This window comes from Polyodon spathula, chromosome 4, assembly GCF_017654505.1.
Source record: "Polyodon spathula isolate WHYD16114869_AA chromosome 4, ASM1765450v1, whole genome shotgun sequence".
Classification (NCBI taxonomy): Eukaryota; Metazoa; Chordata; class Actinopteri; order Acipenseriformes; family Polyodontidae; genus Polyodon; species Polyodon spathula.
This window is the reverse complement of record NC_054537.1, coordinates 72,408,314-72,435,165: the sequence shown is the minus strand read 5'-3', so window position 1 is coordinate 72,435,165 and position 26,852 is coordinate 72,408,314. Positions and strand designations below refer to the sequence as shown.

Sequence of the window (26,852 nt, the reverse complement as noted above, 5' to 3'; positions counted from 1 at the left end):
ACTAGGAAACAGGCAAAGATAAATCGGTTCGTTTTTTTCTCCTCCACATCTTTCACGTCTACATCCATCAAATGCAATTTCATTCGAACATCAATTTGCATCCATTCAGAGAATAAATCAACGAGCTGGAGCTCGTAAAAACAAACAAACAAATAACGCTAAAATATGGGATTCCGTTAAGCCTTTAGCATTTATGTTGTACAAAATGTAAAATGGGATGACTTGCCTATATGAAGGTTTCTAAGGCGAAAATAAACAAATTCATACATACATACACACAGAATAAATGCTAGGACTTTGTACATCAAAAAAGTCCAGAGGAATCAAATTGACAATTTTAAGGAGTGCAAGTCTTCATTCTGACACATATGGAACACAAGTCTGCAGTTTGTAATGATCCTTTTTAAGGATCTGAATGTCTTTAAGGTGCGTCGTTAGCTCTGATACTACGTGGTGACGTCACTCTCTAACGCGCACTTGCACAACTAGTGAGTGAGAGCATGGGAGAAGCGCAGACAGCTCAGAGCAATGCGGATGTTCCTTGTGGATAATTCTGAATAACATGGGTTTATTGGTAAAGCGCCTGGCCCTGAATACGTATGCTATGGAAAACGAGCCGTGGTACCATGTTTGGTATGAATCCTACAACTGTCTAATACATGTGCTGTTTGTACCTGAATCCACTGACTTGGGCTTCCTTTATTTACCTTCAGCCTGCGGTCCTCACCGCTACCAGCCTACCCGACATTACAAGTTAAAAGTCCACTGTAGCACACAGAATTGGAAACTTGTTGTCCTTCCGAAAGGAGACTCCACCCATCAATCTCATACATTACCAGTCTGACCAGTTAAATAGGTCTCTCTGCCCACAAACCCCTGTCGTTTCTTTGTTTGGTCCTCCTCCTCCTTGTCTCCACCCTGCAGCGTGCTTTGTCTAGGGGGAAGGTGGCCCCAAGTGCCACTTGTCCTGCCTGCTGGCCGAGCCATTCTTAATCACTGTATTGAATTCATCTCAGCTCGGCCAGCATAGGGGAAGCTATTGAGCTCCAATGGATATGGCCATGGGACAAATTATAATGTGAATGTATTATGTATCTGTTGGTTATCATGTTCATGTTGGGCATAACTGTTTGCCAATTGTTCATGTGCCATCAGGCATATCTTTCACAACCAATAAACTGTTATTTTTACTACTAAGTGGATGTCTTCTATCTGAAGAGTGTAGGTAGTTCACTGCACTCAATCGTAATTAAGAGTGCAATTTAGTTGACTCAAACTTCACGTAAACAGAAAATACAGAATTGAATACTGAAGTGATGATTATAAAAGTGTACAAGGAGATAAAAATCTTCTGAGTGGAAGTCAAGGTTTTTATGCGGTACTAGAGAAGGACACTGTTGTTTCCAAGTACACTTGACATGCCCCTGGTTAGCCTTATAAAAGCTTACCACATATCTAAGCATTGTACTACAGCAGTGGTTTCAAACCTGTGGTCCGCAAACAACTCCCAAAATTCATTGAAGCAGTTCTTGCATAAACCCATTTCCCATTGTGCTGCTACAATATATATTACTAAGCAACACAACAAACTGCTTTCACCACATTATATACAGCTCTGGAAAAAATTAAGAGACCACTGCCAAATTATCAGTTTCTCTGGTTTTACTATTTATAGGTATGTGTTTGGGTAAAATGAACATTTTTGTTTTATTCTGTAAACTACTGACAACATTTCTCCCAAATTCCAAATAAAAATATTGTCATTTAAAGCATTTATTTGCAGAAAATGACAACTGGTCAAAATAACAAAAAAGATGTGGTGTTGTCGGACCTCGAATAATGCAAAGAAAATAAGTTCATATTCATTTTTAAACAACACAATACTAATGTTTTAATTTAGGAAGAGTTCAGAAATCAATATTTGGTGGAATAACCCTGATTTTCAAGCTCAGCTTTCATGCGTCTTGGCATGCTCTCCACCAGTCTTTCACATTGATGTTGGGTGACTTTATGCCACTCCTGGCACAAAAATTCAAGCAGCTTGGCTATGTTTGATGGCTTTTGACCATCCATCTTCCTCTTGATCACATTCCAGAGATTTTCAATGGAGTTCAGGTCTGGAGATTGGGCTGGCCATGACAGGGTCTTGATCTGGTGGTCCTCCATCCACACCTTGATTGACCTGGCTGTGTGGCATGGAGCATTGTCCTGCTGGAAAAACCAATCCTCAGAGTTGGGGAACATTGTCAGAGCAGAAGGAAGCAAGTTTTCTTCCAGGACAACCTTGTACTTGGCTTGATTCATACGTCCTTCACAAAGACAAATCTGCCCGATTCCAGCCTTGCTGAAGCACCCCCAGATGAGTCCAATTTTCAGCTTTGCCCAACACCTGGTCATCTAATGGTTAGACAGAGACCTGGAGAGGACTACAAGCCACAGTGTCTTACACCCACTGTGAAACCATGTGGTGGAGGATCGGTGATGATCTGGGGGTGCTTCAGCAAGGCTGGAATCGGGCAGCTTTAGCATGAATCAAGCCAAGTACAAGGTTGTCCTGGAAGAAAACTTGCTTCCTTCTGCTCTGACAATGTTCCGCAACTCTGAGGATTGTTTTTTCCAGCAGGACAATGCTCCATGCCACACAGCCAGGTCAATCAAGGTGTGGATGGAGGACCACCAGATCAAGACCCTGTCATGGCCAGCCCAATCTTCAGACCTGAACCCCATTGAAAACCTCTGGAATGTGATCAAGAGGAAGATGGATGGTCAAAAGCCATGAAACAAAGCCAGGCTGCTTGAATTTTTGTGCCAGGAGTGGCATAAAGTCACCCAACATCAATGTGAAAGACTGGTGGAGAGCATGCTCTAAATGACAATATTTTAATTTGGAATTTGGGAGAAATGTTGTCAGTAGTTTATAGAATAAAACAAAAATGTTCATTTTACCCAAACACATACCTATAAATAGTAAAACCAGAGAAACTGATAATTTTGCAGTGGTCTCTTATTTTTTTCCAGAGCTGTATAATAAGACATGTATGTTGTCTACATTTGCCAAACCCTTATCTGTTCTCTTATGTGTGTTTATAATTTATATTAGCTCAAAGCAATACCTAACATCACCTTAAAAAGCTGCCATTATTAACTGAAACAGCTTTCTATGTGAAACAAAACTAACTAAATAACTTACACATTATGAAGGCACATTTGTCTTGTCAAAGAGACTTTAGCCAGTAATAGTATTCATGTAAATGCACATCTTTTAATCTACACTCTAAATTTACTGCTTGTTTTCACTGTTCAGTGAAAAAAATATGTAATCTGTCTCCAGCCTTTTCACGCTGCATAAAAGTAGTGCACCACATTCAATATTGCTAACTCAGTTGGTACGACTAAATACATTTTTTTTTAATTTAAAACATTAAAACCCACACCTTTTTTACTTTTCATTTTCAACAATATAAAATAGGTGCTACAGTGTTGGAAGGGATATAGAAATATTCCTATTATTTCCATACTATAAGTTTTTGGAGAGGTTAGCTACATAGTAACAGAAGTTAATATGAAACAAAAAGAGGTTATGTTTGTTGCTTGGCTTGTGAACTGTACCATAGCGTGAATGATCAATTTCAGGTTTAATTTCCAGGTTTAATATCTCACAAGACTATATATGAAAAGGACATTCTCTTAACATTACCACTGGAAATAATGTGTACAGTCTGTGCTTGACAACATCATTAACCAAAACAGGAACTGATGAATTTCAGCTATATTCTAAGAAAAGAAAGCCTCTATGTCATAAATAAAATGCAGACTATTTAGCACTGGGATTTACATTTACTGGATCCAAGGATGACCCAAATTCCCAGTGTGTTATTTGTCAGGAGATTTTGACAAATTAAGCTCTTACATCTGCAAAGTTGAGACCCCATTTATCTAGAATTCAGAATGTGAACTGGTCTTTTTTAAACAAAAGAAACAGGAACTTTGCCATCAGTAACTTTTAATGCGCAAAATATATATATATATATATATATATATATATATATATATATATATATATATATATATATATAATATGATATAGATAGATATATATCTAATGACTGACTGTAGATTGTCTTTCAGTCTACTGACCTGGGGCACATCTAAACTTTGACTCCACATTTGTGAAGGAATGAAGATAAGCTTTCGATTTTTAACCTCCATTTAATTAATTATTTTAAACTAACTGAAACTCCTTACAAGAGTTTTATCACAGTCCCGGAAATGAAAATGACACGGTTGTTCTGCACAAAATATCAAACCACAAGCCTTGGTTTAACACCCCAACCACCCCCCAGTATATGCCAAAATAAACTAACCATCAATATATTTTTTCATTCACCCTAGTATGATTCTGGTGAAGGAAATAAAAAAATGTGCGATCCTCTGCATTTTGAAAATCACCAAGTTCAGCACCAAAAGCATTGAGCTTTAAGCACGGGTCACACCTGGAACAATAATGACAACAATAACGATAACCATAAATCGTTTATGCAGCGGTCACACCAGAACGAAAAAGGGCTCTAATATATTGTAGAGCAAATGCCAATCAACTTTCTAGTACATGCCCACTTTTATTTCCAGCAAGATGAGGGACAGTGATGAACATTAAGAAATATGACCATAGACAGTACTCCATAAATTATTATTATTATTATTTATTATTATTATTATTATTATTATTATTATTATTATTATTATTATTATTATTATTATTATTATTATTTAAAGCAAAAAAAAATAAATAAAAGCAACTACAATATGCAGAATGGCATGTATTTATGGAGCATATAATGTTACACATCATGCTTGTGCTATAATTATACATTAATGGCTGTTTATCAAATATTTTATAACACATAATTTAAAAAAAAATGATTCCTTGATGTGTACTAGAACCAGTTTTCCGACATGATGTTCTGCGGTGGAACAGTGGAGGGATGTCTTCTCTGTAGTAATTCACTGCAATGCCTTATTTACTGTTTATCATGTTTAAAATAATATATAAAATAACACCAGGTAGTCACATTTAAAGGGTACATAAGGACCTTTTTTATTTTACTGTGTTACATGTTCTCATGTGTTGCTACAGCTGTTTACATAAGGTATGTGTATTGTTTTAATTTTTTTTTTCTTTTTTAACATTTTGATCACTTTTTTTAAACTTGTAAATTGTATTCCCTGCCTCAAGATGGCTTCCCATGTCCGCATGGACCTCTCAGAAGTACATTTCCCATCATCCTCCTGCTCACTGGTAAGTCCATCTCAGTTACATGTGTGAGCAAGAGGATAATAGGAATTGTAGTTCTGAGAGGTCCATGCGGGTACATGGGAAGCCATCTTGAGGCAGGAAATTTAATTTAGAACTTTAAAAAAGTGGTCAAAATGTAAAATAAAATTAAGAAAAAAGAAAACATTCACACACCTTACGTAAACAGTTATAGCAACACCTGGGAACATGTAACACAATAAAATAAAAAGGTTCTTATGTACCCTTTAATACAGCCCTGATTGGCCAGGAACATTTATCGTTATCATTGTAGCAGAAAGAAATTGCTCTGAAAGCAATCAAAACGAGACCTGTTATTGTTTACAATGATCATTATCATTATCGTTGCAGGTGTGACCTTTATGCATGTCACATTTGCATTGTTTTTGTATGCATACTGTAGATAAAACCATTTAAAAGACAATATTAGCCCAATGTACCTCAAAATGCTGTGAATAATACTGTGTCGGTATTACATATTACATTATGTTCCATACAGTATGGATGTTCTTGCTCGTCAGAACACTATTGAAACAATAAATCACACTGTTAACAACACCTGGACCAATTACAATACAGCACATGAACAAAGCCCTATCATTAGTGAACAGTGACTCTCTATCAACACAAATACATTTGCATATCTGAGCCAATAAATGCATTTTTTTTGTATTATCACTACATACGTAAAGTCCCCAGTAATGTTGTTGAAGCTGACACCCTGGGATCCTTCAAGAAGCTGCTTGATGAGATTCTGGGATCAATAAGCTACTAACAACCAAACGAGCAAGATGGGCCGAATGGCCTCCTCTCGTTTGTAAACTTTCTTATGTTCTTATGTTCTTATAAGAGTTAATCATACGAGCCAAACATCTGCCCTCTAACCAAATACCGTACTAGATTACATGAAGTGTGGAAAATACTAATCTCTTTTTATGTCTGATTATATGGTTTCTGCCCAGATAATCTCTTAGCTGGTCATCAATACACTAGTAAACCAAATCCTATGTTTTTTTTTACAAACCTGTTCTACTAATGTAAAAATGACCACAGCAATGTTAAATAGTGTTATATGTTAAATTCTTTCACCCCTAAGTAATTTTGCAAAAAGACAAGATTACTTTAATTAAACAGTTTGTGACTTTTATGGAAATGTCATACAGTTGCTATGGACATACCCAAGACCAAGACCATTTAACTTCTTTTTTTCTAGCCCTTTTTTTCAAGACTGTTGATAAAGAAGCCACTATATATTTCTTTAAATAATCCATGAGTTTAAGCTTTGCTAACAAAGCCCTAATACCTCATTTGAATGTAATTTTAGCTAGTAAAAGGGGATTTAGGAAAAAAACTAAAATTCAAGAAGTACAATGTGTTAGTAGCAGAACAAAAATAAAATAACAGACAATTTGTTCATAAAGCCCTTCTTCCCCATTGCCTGCAGAAACTAGAACAACCTCCATTTCCTGCCTTACCTTAAAAACAAACCAGCAATATCAGTTTTCTTTTGGTTTCAGGATGAGAAGCTCGGCCGAAACTCTTTGACTGGAACGAGAAGGGACCTCCTGAATGTCCTCTGCGTAGTCTCCAAGGATTGTAATTCTTGGGGTTCTGCCACCATTCCCTGCGATACGAAGAGATTCCTTTAGGGACAAGCAGCTGATTGTGTTTGAAAAACTGGGCATTATAAAGTGTGGGAGTGTGACGAAGTGCCCACCCCTGTGTGTATTTTCTGTTATATCTTGTGTGTGGTGTGTTAAATGTTGGTGTATAGTCACTGGTACACGGTATAGAAAGGGGTCCGTGTAACACGAGTGTTTAAAACGTATATTTGTATTTAGGCACGAGGATTGCACAGCACTTCACGAGCAAGTAAAATGTAATATGTGAGCACAGGGAATTGCACTTTATTACAAAAAACCTCCCGGACAAGAGACTCTGCATTACTACTATACTACCCCAATTCTATGCTTCATTGTCACTGCATTAGCATTACCTATAAACTACTTAACTTCTACTGTTATACTGTTTTTTTCTTCAATTCTTATTCTCCAGCCCCACCTCTATCTTTTCACACCTTGGTATTTGTGACCCCCGACCCGACAAGTTACTCACAACAGCAGAACACACAACACTGATGACGTCATCATCCAATGCATTTCTATACTTGTCTTGACAGTTCTACTAATAGGTGAATGAAGTTAAGGAACAACAAAAAACACACCTTGCCCTGGGTCATTTAAAACCAGATAAACTGCTCTTTTTGGGCCCAAAAATGAATGGTGTCCCTCCTATTGCTTTTGATATGGTATATCGACTGAATATTATAAAACGGCTACAATGCATGCTTGTGTCAAACTGATCTATGCTCTGAAGAGATTTTAAAATGTTAATATTGTTAAAATAACTTTCTCTAGGGAGTGCATGTGAAAACAAACAGTGGCCGTTGTTATAGATGGCTGAAGGCATGACAACTGTTTTTATTTGTTTGGTTACATTTTTTTTTTCTAGCTATCAGGAAGTTTCTGTTTGCCTTTACCCAATGATATTCAATGGCGATACATTAGCACTACTTATTTTGAAACAAAAATGTTATCTCACTGGTATTCTTACAAAGTTGTACTCACTGTTTATTACTGTGACAAACACCAGTCTTTCCTGCTGGCTCGCTGAATACAGTGGGAGGGTTAAAAATCTATAGTGCTTGATACATAGTTGGTTGTGTTTAGGCTCAAGGCATGGACGGTTCTGTTTGACGTTCTGTGCTGGATCTACAGCACCATGATATCTGTTGTAACAAAGCGGCATTGTGGGACTACAATACCTAACAAACATGGATTTCTCAGTAAGTTCCCCTGCTATGTAAACTGTATTTGCAAACAGTACAAACAAATACACACTGATAATTCATCCCATTACCATGGTATCATAGTAGTACCAGTGTGCTACTGTATCAGGACATTTGTGCAATATAAACACCAGTGTTACTTATAACATTAATAAGGTTTATTCAGTGTAACACGCTGATACCATAACGATATCTAAATGTTGTTTTTATTTTGTTTTTCTCTTCAATAAGGTTGATCATAGCATAATAATGTTACTTTATTTAAACTGTGATTCTCAGTGTAAATTGTTTTTAGAAACAAAGTTCTAGTTGATGCTTTTTGCTAGACTGACACAGCAGTTGAAACCAAACAAGCTTTCAAGAACACATAAATCCCTTCTTTAAAAAAATACTATGATTTTTGCAGTTCACCAATGATGTCATAATTTACCCTTAGACTTGAATTAAATCAATATGCCAACAGAATGCAGCAATAAAGTAATCAGACAAATGAAACTAATTTCAATACATACATTTTTTTCAATACTTTTGCATTTGGCTGTTTTAGGATCATTATTATTTATTAGGTCTATACAGATTAAGTGTAACTTTTTTATTTTTCTACTCAAAAACTTCCAGCTTCAGCTTTTCACTTATTAGGATGCATTTAAAAAAATAAATAAATAAGGTTACAAAGGGTATGCAGCAGGCTGAGTCATTAGAAAACCCTACTTACAATAATCAGGTAGGTCTTGTCACAACTTTTGATTTATGTTACCATATTAAAAGTATTAAGGGATGCTATTATGAACTGTCTACATGCAGCAAAGTGTGGCGTAGTGCTGAAACTGCCAATGGCTTTTCATTGTACTACAAACACTATTTGGTTTCGGTTTGGAATTTTATGCAACTCGGTTTTGGAAAATCCTGACCGCTGCACCCTTATTTTAATTCCACAGTAGTGCAGAAGTTGTCACACTGTAGGTGAAATACTTTTCAGTAGAAGGTGTAAGAAACTAGCCACTCCAGTTACAGAAGAAGTGGTTCTTTATAATGTGGGTGTGCCTTGTAGTGATTTCTAGGAAAATATACAACAAGCATCGTAACTTTTTTATATTCAATGATGCCGAATTATTTATTTAATTTTTTTGTTTTCATTTTGAAATCCATGTTGTAACGACAGAATGACCAGGCAAATTGTGCTGTGGCTATTTCACTAATGGGGACTGGTGTCAACAAGACATGAGCCACCATGAATCATCACATTCGTGGAAGAACTACAGTACTGCATGAACTTTTAAGGTGTATCCCCCAAAGAGTTTATTAGTCAACATAGGTTTTGTATGAATTTGAATTTGGGCCATGTTACATAAATATCTGAGTTTAAAATAATATTGCTAGCTTTTTAGTACCACTTTTTCGCAATTTATTTTATTAAGTTTTGTTTTTCTGCAATTTATCTGCAACATTTAGAAACCTTTACCACCATTTAATCACCGCTGCTCATGAAAATCTTGACACTTTGAAACTGTACCTGCCTTTTGCTGAGTTATAACTGAGAGCAATAAAACAAGGCATTTAACTGGACATTCTACATGACATCAGAGGCGACTGTAGTGTTCGTTCGTAAATAATCTTTCATCTGAAATGTTCTGTGTTCAGCCCAGTCAATTGTGATTCTCCTGTTGGGGGGGGGAAGGGGGGGGTGCAGCTGTAAAACATTTAAAATACACAGGCTAATCAAGTATGGAAAGAAAAATGATGGAGAGCACTGGCGCTAATTTGTTAGTAGCCATTTAGTTTTTTATCGAGTTAATAAACGATTTAATGGCAAATGGCTGGTTTCTGGCTGGAGTCTATGTAATTAAAAAATAAAATGGTAGCTTGCTTTTGAAAAATTTTGAAGGCAATGTATTTATTAATTTTATTCTATTATTCTGTTTTTCTACCCAAATTATTTTTGTTCCTTCACAGCAGCACCTCCCCACAACAGCTCAACCATAGGTCGGCTGCTGTCCTCTAACTATAAACTAACCTACCGGCCACGGGAAGACAAAGGGCAGACTTGCAGGTGACAACTAAAGTTTACCAGGCCTACTCAACCCGCTGGAACACCAGACTATTGACAAGCCCCCTGTGGGATTCCCAAGATTATCAACTTGGCATAGCCAGGTCAAGAACCTAAGCTCTCCAGACTGCATGACTCATGCTGCACAATACACTATAACACTTTTAGTTGACACTCAAGGGATCCCTCAAAAACATTTTTTTTTAAATTCTAATTAAATGATTGGGTGCAGTTTTAAAAAAGTAAATAATGAATGCCGTTTTCTTCTCAAGTTGATCAACCGTCAGACTCGTTAAGTCATCTTTCAGAAACTCTATCTATGGGCATGTCGCAAGGCTTTAAATTAATTGTGGCGCTACAGTGTCTTTGAATAACAAAAAAAAAAAAAAAAAAAAACATACACAACTGTTATAAAGACAACTGATGGTTTTTGACATGCAGTGTTAGCAATAACCCATCATTAACTATAAAACCCTCACTGGTGGTATATATTAATCATACAATATTTATTTTGATAAATGTAACTATAAGTCTTTCTCAATGTCTTCACAGTTATCATAGTCTGTGTTATGTGGTTTATTACCCATAACTATTAAACACTCAGAAGTGTGGCATTTAGAAGTACCAAAAACAATTTTTAAACTGTCACTGAATTTATTATGTTTCTTTCAGTATTTCTGTCTTATTTGGTATTTTTTAAAAGGACAACAGTGTTGTAATTAAAATTTGATCTTAAGGGTAGTAAGGTACAGATACAGTGTTAGTGACTCATTTTAACCTCCATTGAGCATGAACGTATACTAACAACTGCCTAGGTAACAGGGAATGATATTTTAACAGTGACTGCACTAACAAGAGCACACTAAAAATGCAGAATATCTCAGTGGTTTGGAAAAAAAATGGTGGTGAATACAGTTTTCACAGCAGCTCTTAAATCTTAAAGCCTCCCAGATCATTGCCAATGCTGTCATTGTTAATGCACACCCAACAGTACAGCATCACTTACTGAAATATTGTAAATTAAATGTTTGCTCTACTAAAGAATTAAAGGTTAACTTGTGTTGCTGTATCTTGGCATAATTGACCAAAGGCATAATGAAGAACAGAGTGGCAGCCATATACTGTACTTTAAGTTGCTGAGCTTCCATTTCAAACTGATGCTCCAATGGCATGCCAAACTGAATTCAAGCAAAAAATATTTACTATATCCCAATTAAGTACATGAGCAGAGCAGCATCTGAAACAATTAAGTAAGCCTTCACGCTCTTTCGATGCTAGTGCTCCTTCCTCTGCCACTCCGAGCACCTCAGGTGTGCTTTGGTTTCATAAGGTGCTCCAGCAGTGAACTATCCTTAATGTTAATGTATGCAAATGATATGCTAAAGATTATTGTGTGTCGTACAATGCTACACAGATCACCAGTTACCACCACAATCAATAATGGTAGTTCTGAGTCTGAAGTTGGCCTGCCAATCAATGGACTACCTAGAAACTAGACTTGCTCAAATACAGTTTGAAATTACAAATGGTACTGAATGAATGATTTTGGTGACATCGAATCTAGCATCTAATGTGCTATATTATGCTAGAATTCTTTATTTATTTATTTATTTTTAAATCAGACACATGGTGACCATCTGTCACCTCTGTTTGTATTGTTTTTTTCATGTGGCTTCATCTGAGCCAGGACAGGATAATAGTTTAAAATGTAAATCATACCCACAGACAAACCTGGTACTCATTATTCATGTATTGTGGTCACTGTTTCTTCAATATTTTGTGCCAGTTTTATCTGGATGAAGCCGAAATCTCTCCTGTAACCAATTAAACAGTTATATAGCAGAATTTGCGGCTTTTGTTTGTAAAGTACTTATGGTAAACTTTAATAATCATTTCTTGAAGCTTTTTAACCTGACTTGTCAACCACAAAGTGATGCTCTGCAGGGAACAAAGCAGACTGAATTGCTTGGATTAAGTGGAACCAAGAATCAGTTTCCACAACACTACTGTACCAATCAAGGGAGAATACTGAATACAAGTCAAGCAAGATACTGGTGCACAGCCAGACTTGATTATTAGGGAATCTTAACCTATAAAAGTCTACAACCGTATAAGCTTAGTAAGGTGTAATAAAGCATAGTGAAAGCATGCTACCGAATAGGTAAGCATTGTAAACCCTTTTATAAGGGTGATGAAAATGTGGTTTAAGTAGCTGTATCGAACAAAGGAATTCAGTGAATCTTTTATGTACAGTAGTGAACCTCGATTTGAAATAATGATCATACATGTGCAGAAAGAATACCACTAGCTGAGGGTTTTCAGACACTGTGACTATTCATTTTGTTGTTAAACAAGAACAATGGCCATGGATTTCCCTTATTAAGTTATGTTGTTAATGCCCTCAGAAAACATTGTTTTTTTTGTTTGTTTGTTTGTTTTTAATCATATTTTCATTCTTTCAGCCTTAGGCATAACAGAAACTGTAATGATTCCAATTTTATTTATTTATACTTTGAGACATGAAGCTTGACTTTGTGATGATAATGGAGCTATAATTATACTCACAGAAGGATGAAAAAAAAACAACTTAATGTTCTATCATACTGCTGTTTGTAAGTAGCACAGTGAAAGTGATTCATTTCAATGAGGATGTCCCACACAGATGACGCAATCAAAAAGGAAGGCTCCAAAGAAAGAGTTGATGCTCTGATACAGTATAACCCTCCCTCGACACTCATTTAGTTATGCACACCATTGTGACTAATGACTCATCTTTTGAGCATTGATTGCCTAGTTTCTGAATGATGCACTTTCCTGTGCTGAAGGTATTCAACTAAACTACATTTTTTATAAATATACATTGTATATGACAGTTCATTTTTTATTTAATTTTAATTTTATTCAATTTTAATTCTAGAGATTTGCTTTATTTAAATATTGTTTTGCATTGTAAACTTGTATTACCCTGTAACACCTGTAAGCCGCCTTGGTTAAAGGAATCTGCCAATATAAATAAAGAAATAAATAAATAATAAATAATACACCAACAGTGCTTTGTATTGAAGTCGTCCTAGTGAATTAATGGATGTCCACCACTGATAGTTCACTGTGCTCAAAGCAAACTCTTTCAGTCCTAAATAGAATGCTGACAATGAACTACAGTCACAGCAGCAATGATGGTTCAATCATCTTTGAAGTGGGCAGTGGAGGCACTTTGCCCTAGCTGTACCTCCCTATGGTGTTTGCAACAACAGGGGTTTCTGAACAAGGGCTTCCATGACATTAGGCATCATGACTGAGGAACTCCACCTAATCCATAGAAATATGATATTTTGTGATATTATGGTACTGATGAAAGGTGGGGTGAAAATAGAGTCATCACCATTGAGACAGTTTAAGGATCTGCTCATAATGAAATAAAAGTATTCTGTGCAGCCTTCCTTACACACATTAAGCCCTCTATCAAAGTCTGTTAGAGCTGTTTTGTTGCTCAACAGGGTGATGCAGCTTATACTGGGTGATTAGAAAGTAAGTTTACCACATCAATGACATGGTGCACTGATTTGGTACATGTGTATTCTAATCACCCTGTATATTACAGATTACACCTCTAGTTTTCTAAAATCATAAAGTCAGAAGTTTTGTAGTATTGTGCAGTTTGTGAAAGGGTGCTCTTTTGTAACTTTTTGAAAGATCTACACTAGGTAGATTATTATTATTATTATTATTATTATTATTATTATTATTATTATGATAATGAATTGAATGCCAGATATTCAACTGGTAGCACCATCCTTGGTGTTTTGAAGAAGAGGGTTTTACCAGCTGGTGAGGCAACTTACATGGTGCTGTTCTTCAGTTCTGGTACCTTGTACTCAAAAGCGAACATGGTTTGTGAACTGTTTATTGATTTGTGTGCACATTCGTGAATTTGTATACGTTTCCAAATTTAAGTTACCATTTGGTCCTACAATTTATAAGCGAACGTAGGAAAAAAAAGTAACAGTAATTTAAAATATCATGTACCCTGTGGGCTCGATTCAGATGAAACAAGTGCAATCGCAGACACAGCGGTTAAAGTCAAACGCGTCTGTCCCGTGGGGCATTGAGCTGCTGTAACACAGAGCAAGAAAAACCAGCACAAGTCAGAACAGCAAGTGGTAGGCCACTCGTTGAGAGATTACGTAAACCATGCTTCACTACACAGGAGATTGCTATATTAATATAAGAGGTAGAGGCACGTAGGCCAATCATTTATTATTTATAATAATTATACAAGGTACATTATTTCATGGCATTGACATTACTACATGTAGTGTAAAACACTACCCTCCCTGACCTGTCTACCAGAAGCAGCAGCTGATCCATTTTTCTAGCGGGATATGAAGTGCCGCATCACGTTCCCTCTGAGCTTGTAATGTACTTGAGTTTCAACATAACCTGGGCTTTAATTCTCATTTAATATTTCCCGGAGCCCAACCTTGTGTTAAGTTTACACAGCAGTTTACTCGTTCAAAGTTGCACATGATACACACACACACACACCCAGCACTAGCAACAATCAGGGAAAAAAGGACAGACCTACATATACAGATCCAGAAGCTGCGCCCCTGTTATGTAGTTCTCCATATACTGTACGTAAACATTTCCACTTGTAATAACTGCCAGGAAAATAAATTGCTACAGTCCTCGTGAAAATAAATATAGTATTCCATTGTATCTGCAAAATAGGATTTTTTTTTTAAATTCATATATTTGTTTATTATTCATTTACGAATACTATTGTTAGTTATGTTTTGTTGTTTTTTCTTCTTAGGTTTTTTCTTTTCTTTTACTTTTCTTTCTTTAATTTCCTCTTTCTGTGCCAGTCCAAACGCACACAGTTGCTACTTAGGACTACTTTGCTTTTTATAGTGTATTCAATTCTTAATGTTCCTGATTGCGCCACTGAATAAACCTGGTTTCAGCGGGTCTTAACGCAGTGCTCAGTCTACTTGGGACCCCATTGCGCTGTCATTAAAATCAGAATTAGATTATGTTAACGATACCTCACCCTGAAATTTGACTTCTTCAACTTGTCATTCAAACTGGAGACTAGTTGCTATTGCTATTGTGGTTACTGTATAGCCACTAACCCCAAACATTGATCTCAATTAGTTTTATTTGCTATAATAAATTGAAATAGGTAGATTAAATGAACAGGACAGCGAGGAAGCAGAGTTCAGTCTGCATTTAAAAGACAATGTTCAGAGGGTGTGTACAAGAACAGAGATTTGTTTTCATCATGCAGAAAAAAAGTACATTTCATAAATGAATACTGTATTGACACATTTTCAGGTGGATTGATTTGGACCAGAGATTAAACACAGTCTGAATGCGAACATTCAATGTTCTTTACCAGAGATTATCGGCCTCATATTGACCAATTGGGTTAAAGGAAATCTCAATTTTCGAATTTATTATTAGTTAATCTGGTGTTTTGTATAACTGTTGTTATGGCTCCAGCCATAATTTATTATGAAATTAATATGTGGAAACGTTAAGACTGAACTTCCATTAATCAGGTTTAGTTTCACCAGTAAGTAGCTTCAAATTGTGATTTCCTTTCTGTCTTACTGTATTTGCATTCGTTCTGAGCTGGGTTGATCATAATGATTTTTCTCTGCCTTTAGCTGCCCTTTCTGCTTGTCTGGAGTACTGTATATTCCTCATTCCATTCAAGTCATGTGACAATGTAAATTTTCAACTCGTCCAACAGTCTGTATAAGTGTAGGTAGGTCACATGATTTGAATGGAATGAGGAAGGCTGTGTTCAGTGTGGTCACTAGACAAATTCAAAGCCAAGTCAAGGCATATTTAGAGACACATTATAAAAACTCAACATAGGAGCAACACAACCACTCAGGATGATATAAAACAGTAAGATACATTTAGGTATTTTAAAAGATACAAAAACACTAATAAAACTCTATGATCATAAAAACAGCATGACAAACAAATAGCAATTCCAAACAGACATCCCGGCACACAACCTGCATTGTCATCTTTACAAGATTACATTACAGTAGACATGCAACATAAACTGGACACTAATCAATGTAACTTATGGCACATTTGGGAATTTCAAGTAGAGTGGAGCCGTGTGAAAGAGTACTGCCAAGAAAGCCGCGGAGTAGACAGGTGTGCTTCATCCGTTTACACGATAAATAAACACCAATAAAGGTGTATTCATGGGACTCTTAAAAGTCAGGGCTAAAGTATGTATACACTGCAACAAGCTGTGGTAAAAAAAAAAAAAATCTAAAAATGGTTTATCTTCTGTTTTTAAAAGCCATTTTAATGATGGTTTAATCTGTGGAGAGCTGCTGACAGAAACATAGTTCCACACTAAAGCCTTAATGAACAAAGGACCACAGAGTTGACCTGCAGGGAGACACATGTAAAAGTAGTGTCAGAAGAGTTCACTGTCCAAGACAAGTCTACAGAGGGCTTCAGGCAGAAACAGTGCCTGTTGAGTAGACTTACAAAGTGTTGTGGGATTGAGCTGACAGTATAGGATATTTTTTATTTTATTTTTAAGAACCTAGATTTAGAGACAGGCCTACAGAGACTGCCCTGCACTGAGGTATAGTACCACTTGCATGAAAGCCTGTCACTCTGTAACAAATCATTCAAAAGGTAACACCTGACTATGGTACTTAGGGTTGTTCAAGGCAAAATTTCCATGGAAAGAACCAAAAAAGTCTCTCTCTTCTCATCTACAAAGTTAAAGAAAGATAAAAGACGTTGTTTGCTATGAAAAAAAACCCCAACTTAGCCCATCCAAGAAATTAACAATTAATTCATTTCTTTCGTAATATGTGTTCTGTGAATAAAGTTTTTTGGGGAAAAAAAACGTAAACGCCTAGCAATCGCTGCTTTGACTTGTCACAAGTTTACTGTAGCAACTCTAGTTGTCCTGATACATATGTATGACTTTGTAAACCTTTGTCACAAGTCGCCCCACCCGAGCACTGGGACCCCCACCCCCACAATATGCGTCAGTATGTGAACGGGGGTGGGGGGGTGTGGGGGGGGGGGGTTATACACAAAAAACATATAATAATATACGTATCCCCTCAATTCAACATCACATGACAGTAAACATAGACACAATGAAGCATTCTTACACGAAGATCACAGCGTGTGGTTTTCACTAACTCTGCTGTTCAAAATAAATACATTTTTTTCTATGTGTAAATATCGAGACTTTCTTCTTATGCATCGGGACGTGGGACATTTGCTAGGAAATTGGGACTGTCCCGACCATATAGGAACTGTTGGCAAGTATGCTGATATAGCCTTATAATAAAAAAAAAACTGGATCTGATGCAACATTCAAGAGCAATACAATATAAACAGTGGAAAATATAAAACAGACATTTGCCGACATCCCCTGTCATTGACTCTTTGTTTATAGATCATACTTGTAACTAATCTGCTGTTTGCCTTTGCTTGCTTTAATTATTTACTTCTGCTTTGTTCTGAAAGCAATAACACATGGCTGGGGGTTTAAATGTGGTCCAATATACACACACCTTGGGGTGATGGAGCTGGAAGCAAAATATAGGTGAATAAAATAACAGTACAGTAAAATAAACTGTAAAACTACATAACTTTATCAAACAATCCCAATAGTCATGGTTGACATCATCCTCCTCCACTAACTGAACAGAAATGGTTGGTCCCAGATGTCCCTATATAGTGAATGAATCCAATCCGTTACACTGTGCCTCAGACTGATATTTTGACTCATGTAGATACAGATTAATTTAAAACACAACACAATGAAAAGACACCTACTTACTATCATTATTAATACTATTATTTAATTATTTAGCAGGTGCTCTTATCCAAAGCGACTTACAGAAATTAAACAAAATATTAACATTTTTTTTTTCTTTTAAGAAGGAAAAATAAAAATAAGGATATTGAGAGACATGGCAGATGAAAAGACACAGCAGACATATAAAAGGAAATGAATAATTATAAACATTTAAAATACACAATTAACTAAGTAATAAAATAATAACACATAACAACACATAAACACCCCAAAACAGCCAGTGTCCTTTCCCGATGTTCTTGCATGATTGACACACACATCGGCAGGGAAGATGAATCAGTAGCAAGCCTGAGAAATACTAAGACTGAAGTGTACAGTACATTATACTTTAAATCAGGCTGCCTTCATATAGTGTATGTTAACCCAATACATCAGTGAATTAATCAATTTCCACAAAGGCCCTACTCTACAGTACATCCTGTGTGTTCTCAAAGAAAAATGAACAGCCACCCACTGAGCCGTTTACGGCTAGCATTATTCAAGCCTATGCGATGACGAATAGCACACTGTGGTTATGACACTGATCTGTCATAAGCTTGCTTAAAATGTTTTGGTTAGATTTGGAATATTAGGTATGTATTCAGTGCATGCTAAGCCAACTCTTCATCAAAGCGATTCTCCAAGTTAATTAGCACAGACAAATAAAGTATTTTTTTTCCATCCACAATAAACTGCACTGGACTAAAGAGACTAAATAAAAACACAAATTGGTAATATAACTTACAAAAATAAATAAATAAATAAATAAATAAATGTTGTTCCTTTACAGCCCTGAATAAACTACCACACACGTGGAGTCAGTGTTAGTAATGGGGTGTGTCAATTAAAGACATTTACCAGTACTTAAATGTAGCATTAACAAATGTTCATTATACAGACATTACACATAACTGGGAGGCCTGTTTTAAAAGGCAAGTACGGACAATTAATGGTAATCACAACTGGAAGTGCTGTCCTTAAAAGATAATACTAACACTTGTTTGAATGTATGGAACAAGACACAAATGAGTATAATATAGTATTATAACTAAACAGATATAGTTACAAATACAGTGAAATAGCTTAACTACAACCAACAAAAGGGATTGGTCCTAACAGAGATCCCCACAATCAAATGGTTATAAAGAGTACGGTCTTAAAGAGGTACAAGACAACGTTGCAAATCCGACCCCCTGTGGACTGGGGTATGGGCGGATATGTGAAAATCGGATTTGCGAACATCTATAACAAGACTGGTTACACACCTTTTAATTATTTTGCAGGAAGTATTTCAGGACAATCTCTGTTTCTAGATAAAGAGTGAACGTGCCTTTCAGACAGCTATATTTGCAAATGTTAGCAGAGCAACAGAAAAAGAGGAAATATCGTGCGGGCAGAATATACAGACAACGTATATCATTCCTTGACTTGTCTGCTGAAGAAGTCCTTAGTCGATTTATACTTTGATTAAACATAATAACATTTTGGTTTATTTCCAACTCAAACATTTAATTTATATGTGGTTTATTTTAAACAATACTAATTACCAGTGCTTAATTTGTAAAGGAAGAGGTGCCGGGTCGCAAGCAACGACAATAATACCATTCTTAAGAAGAACACATTAAAAATCATAACAAGTTTATTTGAAAGAGTATTGTACATACTAGTGTTAGATTTTATAATCACGTATTCTACATCATATATGCAAAGTAGTAGTATGTGCAGTGGGGATAGGGCTACAGGCAGGCATGAACACGTTTAAGTTCGATACTAACCCTGAATAAAATCTTCTTCCTGTTATTAAACAGTAGTATAATCAGTGGTATTTAAAAATTACAGAAGCCTGTTTTCACTTTAGTGAAGTAGGCTACAATATTTGTTTTCAATTAAAACTTGTTGATTACTGAATTTAATAGAGTAGCAGTCCTTCTTTCTCAGCCAGTGTCATCTTTATGACACGTAAATGGTAAAGTAATACTGTAAATACAGTATAATCGTAAATCTCGAAAAACTACTCACTTCTAAATCTTTTGTAGTCATTTTTGTATTACTTTAGTTTAAATACATGTTAATTTGGATTCATATGTTGTTTTTTTCTGACTTTATGTGAACGAAAAGACACACATTTGCCCGTTTTCCCATTGGAAATAGTGATATTTTGAAATATCACTGTCCTGGTCACAAAAGCAAAGTTTGTGGGGAATAATAGCCATTTTCTATACTTTTGAGGCATAAGCAATTAGGAAACAACACTTACTACCCAGGAACAAAATTGTTACACAGTGTTATTATCTAAAAGTCACAACTCACTTTCAGCAGTAGAGAAAGCGCAGCGCCAAAAAGCTGGAACAATGAAATACTGCCGCACGAGGCACAAACCTTGAGCTCCTCAGATATCTGCTTGTTACCAAGGCAACTACCCACGCTGGGGTCACTTTATAAAGGCGTTACTATGGTAACCACAGATTGGTAAGGTGGCACTTACTAGATTTGTAGTTAGAATTTGTGCGATTTAAATTTTTTCCAATAATGGCTTTAGTTGAATCAGGTATTATATGCGACCTGAGAAAAATACGTTTCACAGTAAGACCCCCCCAAAAAAGACGTTCAATTGTTATGGATGGAAGAATAACACTAGCACTGGAGATTTTGAAGAAAGACGGTAAACGAACATGGCAAGGAGTCAATAAAATGGAAGGCTGCGCTGTGAACAAAAACTATTGTTGGCCATGTTTCCCTCTTTCAACTAAATAAGGCAAAGTTTCATCTCTTTTAATGGATGTACAACTGTCAATTTGTTGCCACGACATGACAAGCTGCCTTGTTTGTTTTGAATGAATGATTTTGTTATATTGTATTTGTGTCTTTATAGTAAATGTTCCAAGCTGGTGTCACTTAATGACTTGTAGAACTAAACACTACGTGGTTTTAAGGTTCTGATTTGCCAACAGATTATAAAAACTTGTATCCACAATTCTGCAAGTTGTGTGTTGTTTACAGTGCTAATGTTACTTTTTTTAAATTGATGGGGGTATATTTTACACAGCGATTGAAGTCTATTATTTGAATGCATTAAATGCGCTCAGCAGAGGTATATGAAATCATTTGAACAATGTACATTTACTTTTAGTGTGTTGCCATTGAATGGGGGGGGGGGTGGTGATAACTATTTTGTGCCTTACCTGTCAAAAAAGTCATGAGCTGCCACTTGTGGAGTATCAAGTGAAACCCTCCAACATGCAGACGTACAGCGATACATACTTGTAAATGGGATTTACTTGGACCAGAACTGGCAGAAGGCATAGGTGCCATTGTAGCATCAATCAACAGTCCAAAGCACCTTTGACCATTGCTCCATAGTCCAATTTTTGTGTTCTAGTGCATATTTTAGCCTTCTAGTCTTATTTCCCATTCTTAACAGCAGTGTTCTTACTGCAACACATCCTTTAAGTCCAGATTTCAAGAGTGACCTTCGTACTGTTGATTTGTTGGACAACACCTGTACCTTCTGCCAGTTCTGTTGTCAATTTAACATTTGTCTTCTTTCTATTCCTTAAGGACATTATCTTCCAGTATTGCTCTCCTTGTTAGACAGCTTTTTGGGTCTTCCAGTCCTGGGTTTGTCAATTACAGATGCTGTTTCTCTGTACTTGTTGATTATGCTTCAGATACCACACCTTGAAAATCAAGTGATGCAAGATATTTCACTCAATGTCACTCAACCTTCCTTAAGCAAGTCAAGTTTGTTATAACAGTAGCAAACATTTCTGGAGGCTTTGAGTAAATTGTTGATGCTCATAAGCAAAAATGTGTTAATTCTGTAGGGTGATGCAAAACCTTTCACCAAAGCTGTATAGTAAAAAACAAAATATGAATTATTATAAAAAATATATGCTTCTAGTTTCAACTACATTAATGTGAATAAAATGTTTAGCATCAATAACAAGTGGAGTGTTTTGCTTTTTTAAGCGAGGCCATTCAGGAAGTAATTAGTCTAATAATAAGAGAGCAGTTTTTCATTTTTGCTGTCGATGCAGTTAACACAAGGTTATTCTCAGTCTGTTCTCCTATCGCCTCAGTTGCTGCCTTGCAACCAGCTTAGACAGTGCATCTAATGTCAGAATACAAAGATGGCTCTTACCAAGTCATTCAGGATTTAGTTACGTTTACAATGTGTTTCAAATAAATAGTGAGAAATGTGAGGTGAAATTTATTCTTATTTATTCTGCATTTCCTCAGCTGAAGTGAATAATTCACACTCTTGGATCCAACATTCATATTTAATACCAAAAATGTGTCTGTTACATGGAAAAAATGCTTAATATACAGCAATATGCATTTCACATTCTTGTATTATTATTTAACCTATTGGAACCCTACTGATATTTAACAATGGCTACCAGATTGATGATGTCATACCAGCACTGAATGTAAAAGGGAATAACAGAAAATACTCTTCCTTCTGGACTTGCAAGGTCAAAGTTTAAATCAGCCTCAGTTACAGTATACAAGCTGTGACATTGCTCTTACAACCAGACTTTAACTTGTAAACTCTACTTAGTTTGCAACTACACATAATACACTTTTTTATTTTTAAATCCATAAACTATAAATAACTGCATATAACAACTCAATTCCTTCTCAAGGCACCTGACCATGCTCCACCAGCTTCATCTCAATTGAGACTCACAATTAAAATTAAAAGGAGCCTTTTAAAAAGTCACCATTTTAAAGGAATTATTTATTTTTCCTCTCCATTTGAAATATGGTACAGGAAAAGAGGTAGGCAAAGATCAATTCAGAGTTGTTGTTTTGAAATGGTGATATACAGTATAGCCTTCCTCCATGATACAATTGTACATTGTAATATTATGTACATTGTAATAAAAATAATGAGAACAATGGAGGCATTTTTGCCAAGAGTTCTGTGTAGATTTGCCAAATGTCAGATAAAAGTAAAAGCAGCTTTGGAGATAACCAGGTCTTAATAGCACAGCCCTGTACTTAATTGGGAAACCCATACACTAGTTCACACTGTTCTCTGAATTTCCTGTTGATCAGAATCTTAAAAGGAACACAAACCGTTTTTACTGTCTTTATTGGTTAACTATAGGGGCTTGACAAATGCTGTATTATTGTCGTAGGACCATTATGAGCAAGGCAGTATTGATTGGATGTGATCAGCGATCCTCAGTGATTACTACCATTATTCCTTAAAGAAGTTGTAGTTAACAAGATAATTCCATAAATCCATTTGCAATTCTGTTAGCTACATACTGTAGGTCTCAAATGTGAAGTTTACCTTTTAAACCAGACATCTAGTACGACACAAAAATCTTAGTTTGCGTGCCTTGCTTTCTAGGAAGTTTATTGCCTTACCTTCTTGGTCATTTCACCCCAGAATCTTCTGGGTCAAAGCATGTTACTGGTTGAAACAGTAGCGGTTCACCTCAACTCTGCACCAGAATGAATGACTTATCAGGCATTTTACCATCCTTTTATCTATCCGCCACAAGCTATAAACAGAAAAAACAGCGTGTATGGGTTTAAAGCCGTGTGCAAGTTTTATGTCAGTATGTGCTTCGTAATCATGTAACCCATGATTTTTAAAAATGAACTAATCTCTACACACTACAAACAAAGTTTGTTTGCCATCAGTGCTGTAAACTTAAGGGGAATACATGTATAAGTGTCTCACACACGTAGAGCTGTATGTTTGAATTAACCTGGAAACAAATTCACGGGGCGGAAACCAGGGCTGCGAGAGGAAGGGAGTGCTTTGCAACTTGGTATTCAAGGCTCGGCCTCTAGAGCAGTGGAGACAGAGAAAAGGATGGGCCGGACTCCAATCTAGAGAGCCTTCCCTATGGAATCGAGGCTAGCCCTAATGGCCTCATGAAAAGACAAAGTCCTCTGACTTCTCGGAGAGTAGTTATAGTCTCAGCCTCGCGACTGGGTCCCAGTTAGCAACCGGGGTCAACCCTCAGAGGACGGAATGGCTCATACGAAGCCTTGATGTAAGGAAGAAAAAATTTGAAAGAACATAAATAATTGTTAGTTATGGGACTCGAGCATTAACAGTATGAGGGCCACGTCCCAGGAGGGCAAAGGAGAAAGTAAGACAGAGCCTTCTTTCATGAGGCAAGATATATATAGCGCATGAGCTGCAAAAGAATAGTGTGGCCGGTGGTCCCCTCTGACCACACAAAGAAACTGTAGAGTTACTGTAACTCCAGGTTAGGGAAGTGAGAGTCACTATCCCCCCAAAAGATGGATCACTGGCTCCCCATTGAATCCGCACCTGTGAAGAGAAACAAAGACCGCGCACCAATGCATAACAAAAAAGCAAGAAAAGACAATGACAACAAAGACAAACAATGACAAACAAAATAACAAAAAATTGATGGTTAGTGGAACAAACTATGTGTCGACAACCCGCTCGGCGGAGAGGAAAAAAACCCTTCTATTAGGGGAAAACCTCTGGTTGTCCTGGCGGAGAGGGCGCCCCTACTCCGGTCATACTAGCTATAGACTGGTGAGCTGCAGTGATATCGGATGGCAGTGATCTGATGTAGGAGTTGACTGTTGAAGAGGACCAACACCCTATGGTCTTGATCAGGTGATGGCTGATGCAGGCTTTGGCTGCTGAAGAGGCTGTGACAGTACTGAAGGAGTGGGTGGTATAGGATATGGGAGAAAGACTTGCTCTGGTGACGAGGGTGAGAGGTGGAAAGAGAGCCAACGTCTGGTAATGATGCTTTTGGAGCAATTAATGAAGAGGGGGTCTAAGGAACTGAAAGGTCTTTTAATAGACATGAACTTAGAGAGGAGAAAGGGCAGAGAGGGGAATCTATCGTTGATATTTGGATTAATTGACCTTGGCAGAGTTGGTCTGCCTTGGATGCTCTCAGGAACAGGATGTAATGTAGATCTGGAACAAGAGAGGTTGCAAGAGCAGATGCCTATGGCTGGGAAACTAGATGATGTGGGGACTGTGAATTCTAAACTTCTCACAATTCTAAAGATGGCAGTTAGGCACACTGCTTCCGTGACAATGTTGTCGAATGGATTGAAACATCCTGACCTGAGAATTGATATCAGGGTATTGAGGATATTGGTGGTTATAGGAAATCTGGAAGAAGATGCAGGAAGGAGGCTCTTGGTCATTTCTCGGAGTGTCAGGCGTACTGCTGGGATGGAGAGAAGGGTTGGCGAAAGGGATGAACATGCTGCAGAAGTGCAATTGACTTCCTGAAATGTAGTTTTTTATAGAGGTTGGAGATGTAGTGTCCTGAGCATGAACGATGAAAGCTACGATCCAGTTTTCGTTAAAGGGTGTGGGAGATATCCTATTCTGAGTGCAGAAAGTAGAGAAGGTTGCCCAGCCTGTTGCATAAGAGGAACGGGTGGATGGAGAGAGGTCTGCTAACATATAGGTTCTTGTTGATAGGAGAAGGTTGGAGAGGGTTGGGTTTAATTGAAGATGAGCTGCTGAAAGGATGGGACCTGGAGGGCTGGAACTGCTACTGGAACCAGGCTGCAGAACTTGGCAACCTGTAGGCGAGATAAAGCATCAGCTGTATTACTGTAGATGCCTGGAAGATGGTGAGCTTTGATAATGAAATTATGGGAAACTGATATCCAAACTAAATGGGAAAGTAGTTGCAGGATGAAAGGGGAGGATGATCTGCCTTTACTGATCATGTGGACAGTTGACACGTTGTCACTGAAAATTAATATCGATTTTCTGGACCAAGGGTGCCCCCAGAGATGAGCTACTGCAATAATGGGGTAAATTTAAGGACAAGTTTTGAATTTCGGGGGGCCAAGTGCCATAGAACCATTCTTTGATTAGAAAAGCCCTGAATCCTATGGATGAAGCGTCACTAAATAGAGATAGATAACGAGGGGCTGAGATGAAATCATTGTAGAATAATGAGAGGCCATTCCAGCAAGGTGGATCATGTTCTGATTTCTTTTCTTGCTTCTGGGGAGATTTTTATGTGAGAATCCAGGTTTCTTGCAGTTGAGGCGAGATTGAAAAGGCGGGATATATAATGAATGTTCTGCCTTGGGGAATGATGCGAATTGCAAAATTAAAGTGGCTGAGGAGAGATAACAGGTTGCATTTGGAAATTGATTTTGATATTTGAAAATTGTTAATGAGCTGAAGAATGGCACTCAAGTTTATCCAGTGTGGGAAGCTGGCTTCAAATTTGATGGTGTCCAGGGTGATTCCGAGGGATTCTATTCGGGTTGTTGGGCCAATGGTTTTAGCTTCAGAAAGTGGTACACTTAGTGAAGAAAACAGGGATCACAAATTAGAAATTGCTTGAGCGGGTCCGAGGTGGGGGGATACAAGGACAAAGTCATCTAGGAGATGGACAAGGAAAGGAACTCGATACATGTTGAGAAGAATCCAGCAGAGGGCTTAAGACAAGGTGTCGAATATTTTAGGGCTCATGCGGCAGCCGAAGGTAAGTTGGATGGCGAAATAGTATTTTTCCTCCCTGCAGATCTCGAAAAGGCGGTGGATGGAGGGATGAATGGGCATAACTTTAAAGGCATCTGAAATATCTGCTATTAAATAAATCTATTTAATATGCTATCTCTTTCTCTCCATATGGGGAAAAAAGCAAAATGCAAGAGAAAGAGCCAAGCTGTGACTGGGAGTCAATGATGATAGACAGATGAAATTAGGAAATAGCGAAGCCCTGGTTTACACTTCCTGAATTTCACTAGTTAACATTTAAAATAAATGCCTTTCCAGCCAATGTAT

General features: G+C 37.0%; 1 protein-coding gene across 3 annotated transcripts in view; it reads right to left on the bottom strand.

The window, feature by feature from the left end:
- The window catches only part of LOC121314826 (ataxin-1-like), a 163,670-nt gene that overhangs the window by 118,039 nt on the left and 18,779 nt on the right, over positions 1–26,852 (bottom strand). For 2 of the 3 annotated variants that reach the window (XM_041248527.1, XM_041248529.1), the window contains exon 2: positions 6,790–6,938. The exons of the other annotated variant lie outside the window; for it this stretch is intronic. The gene's annotated coding sequence lies outside the window, so the exon portion shown is untranslated. The remainder of the gene's footprint in view (positions 1–6,789; positions 6,939–26,852) is intronic. 3 annotated transcript variants of the gene reach the window in all.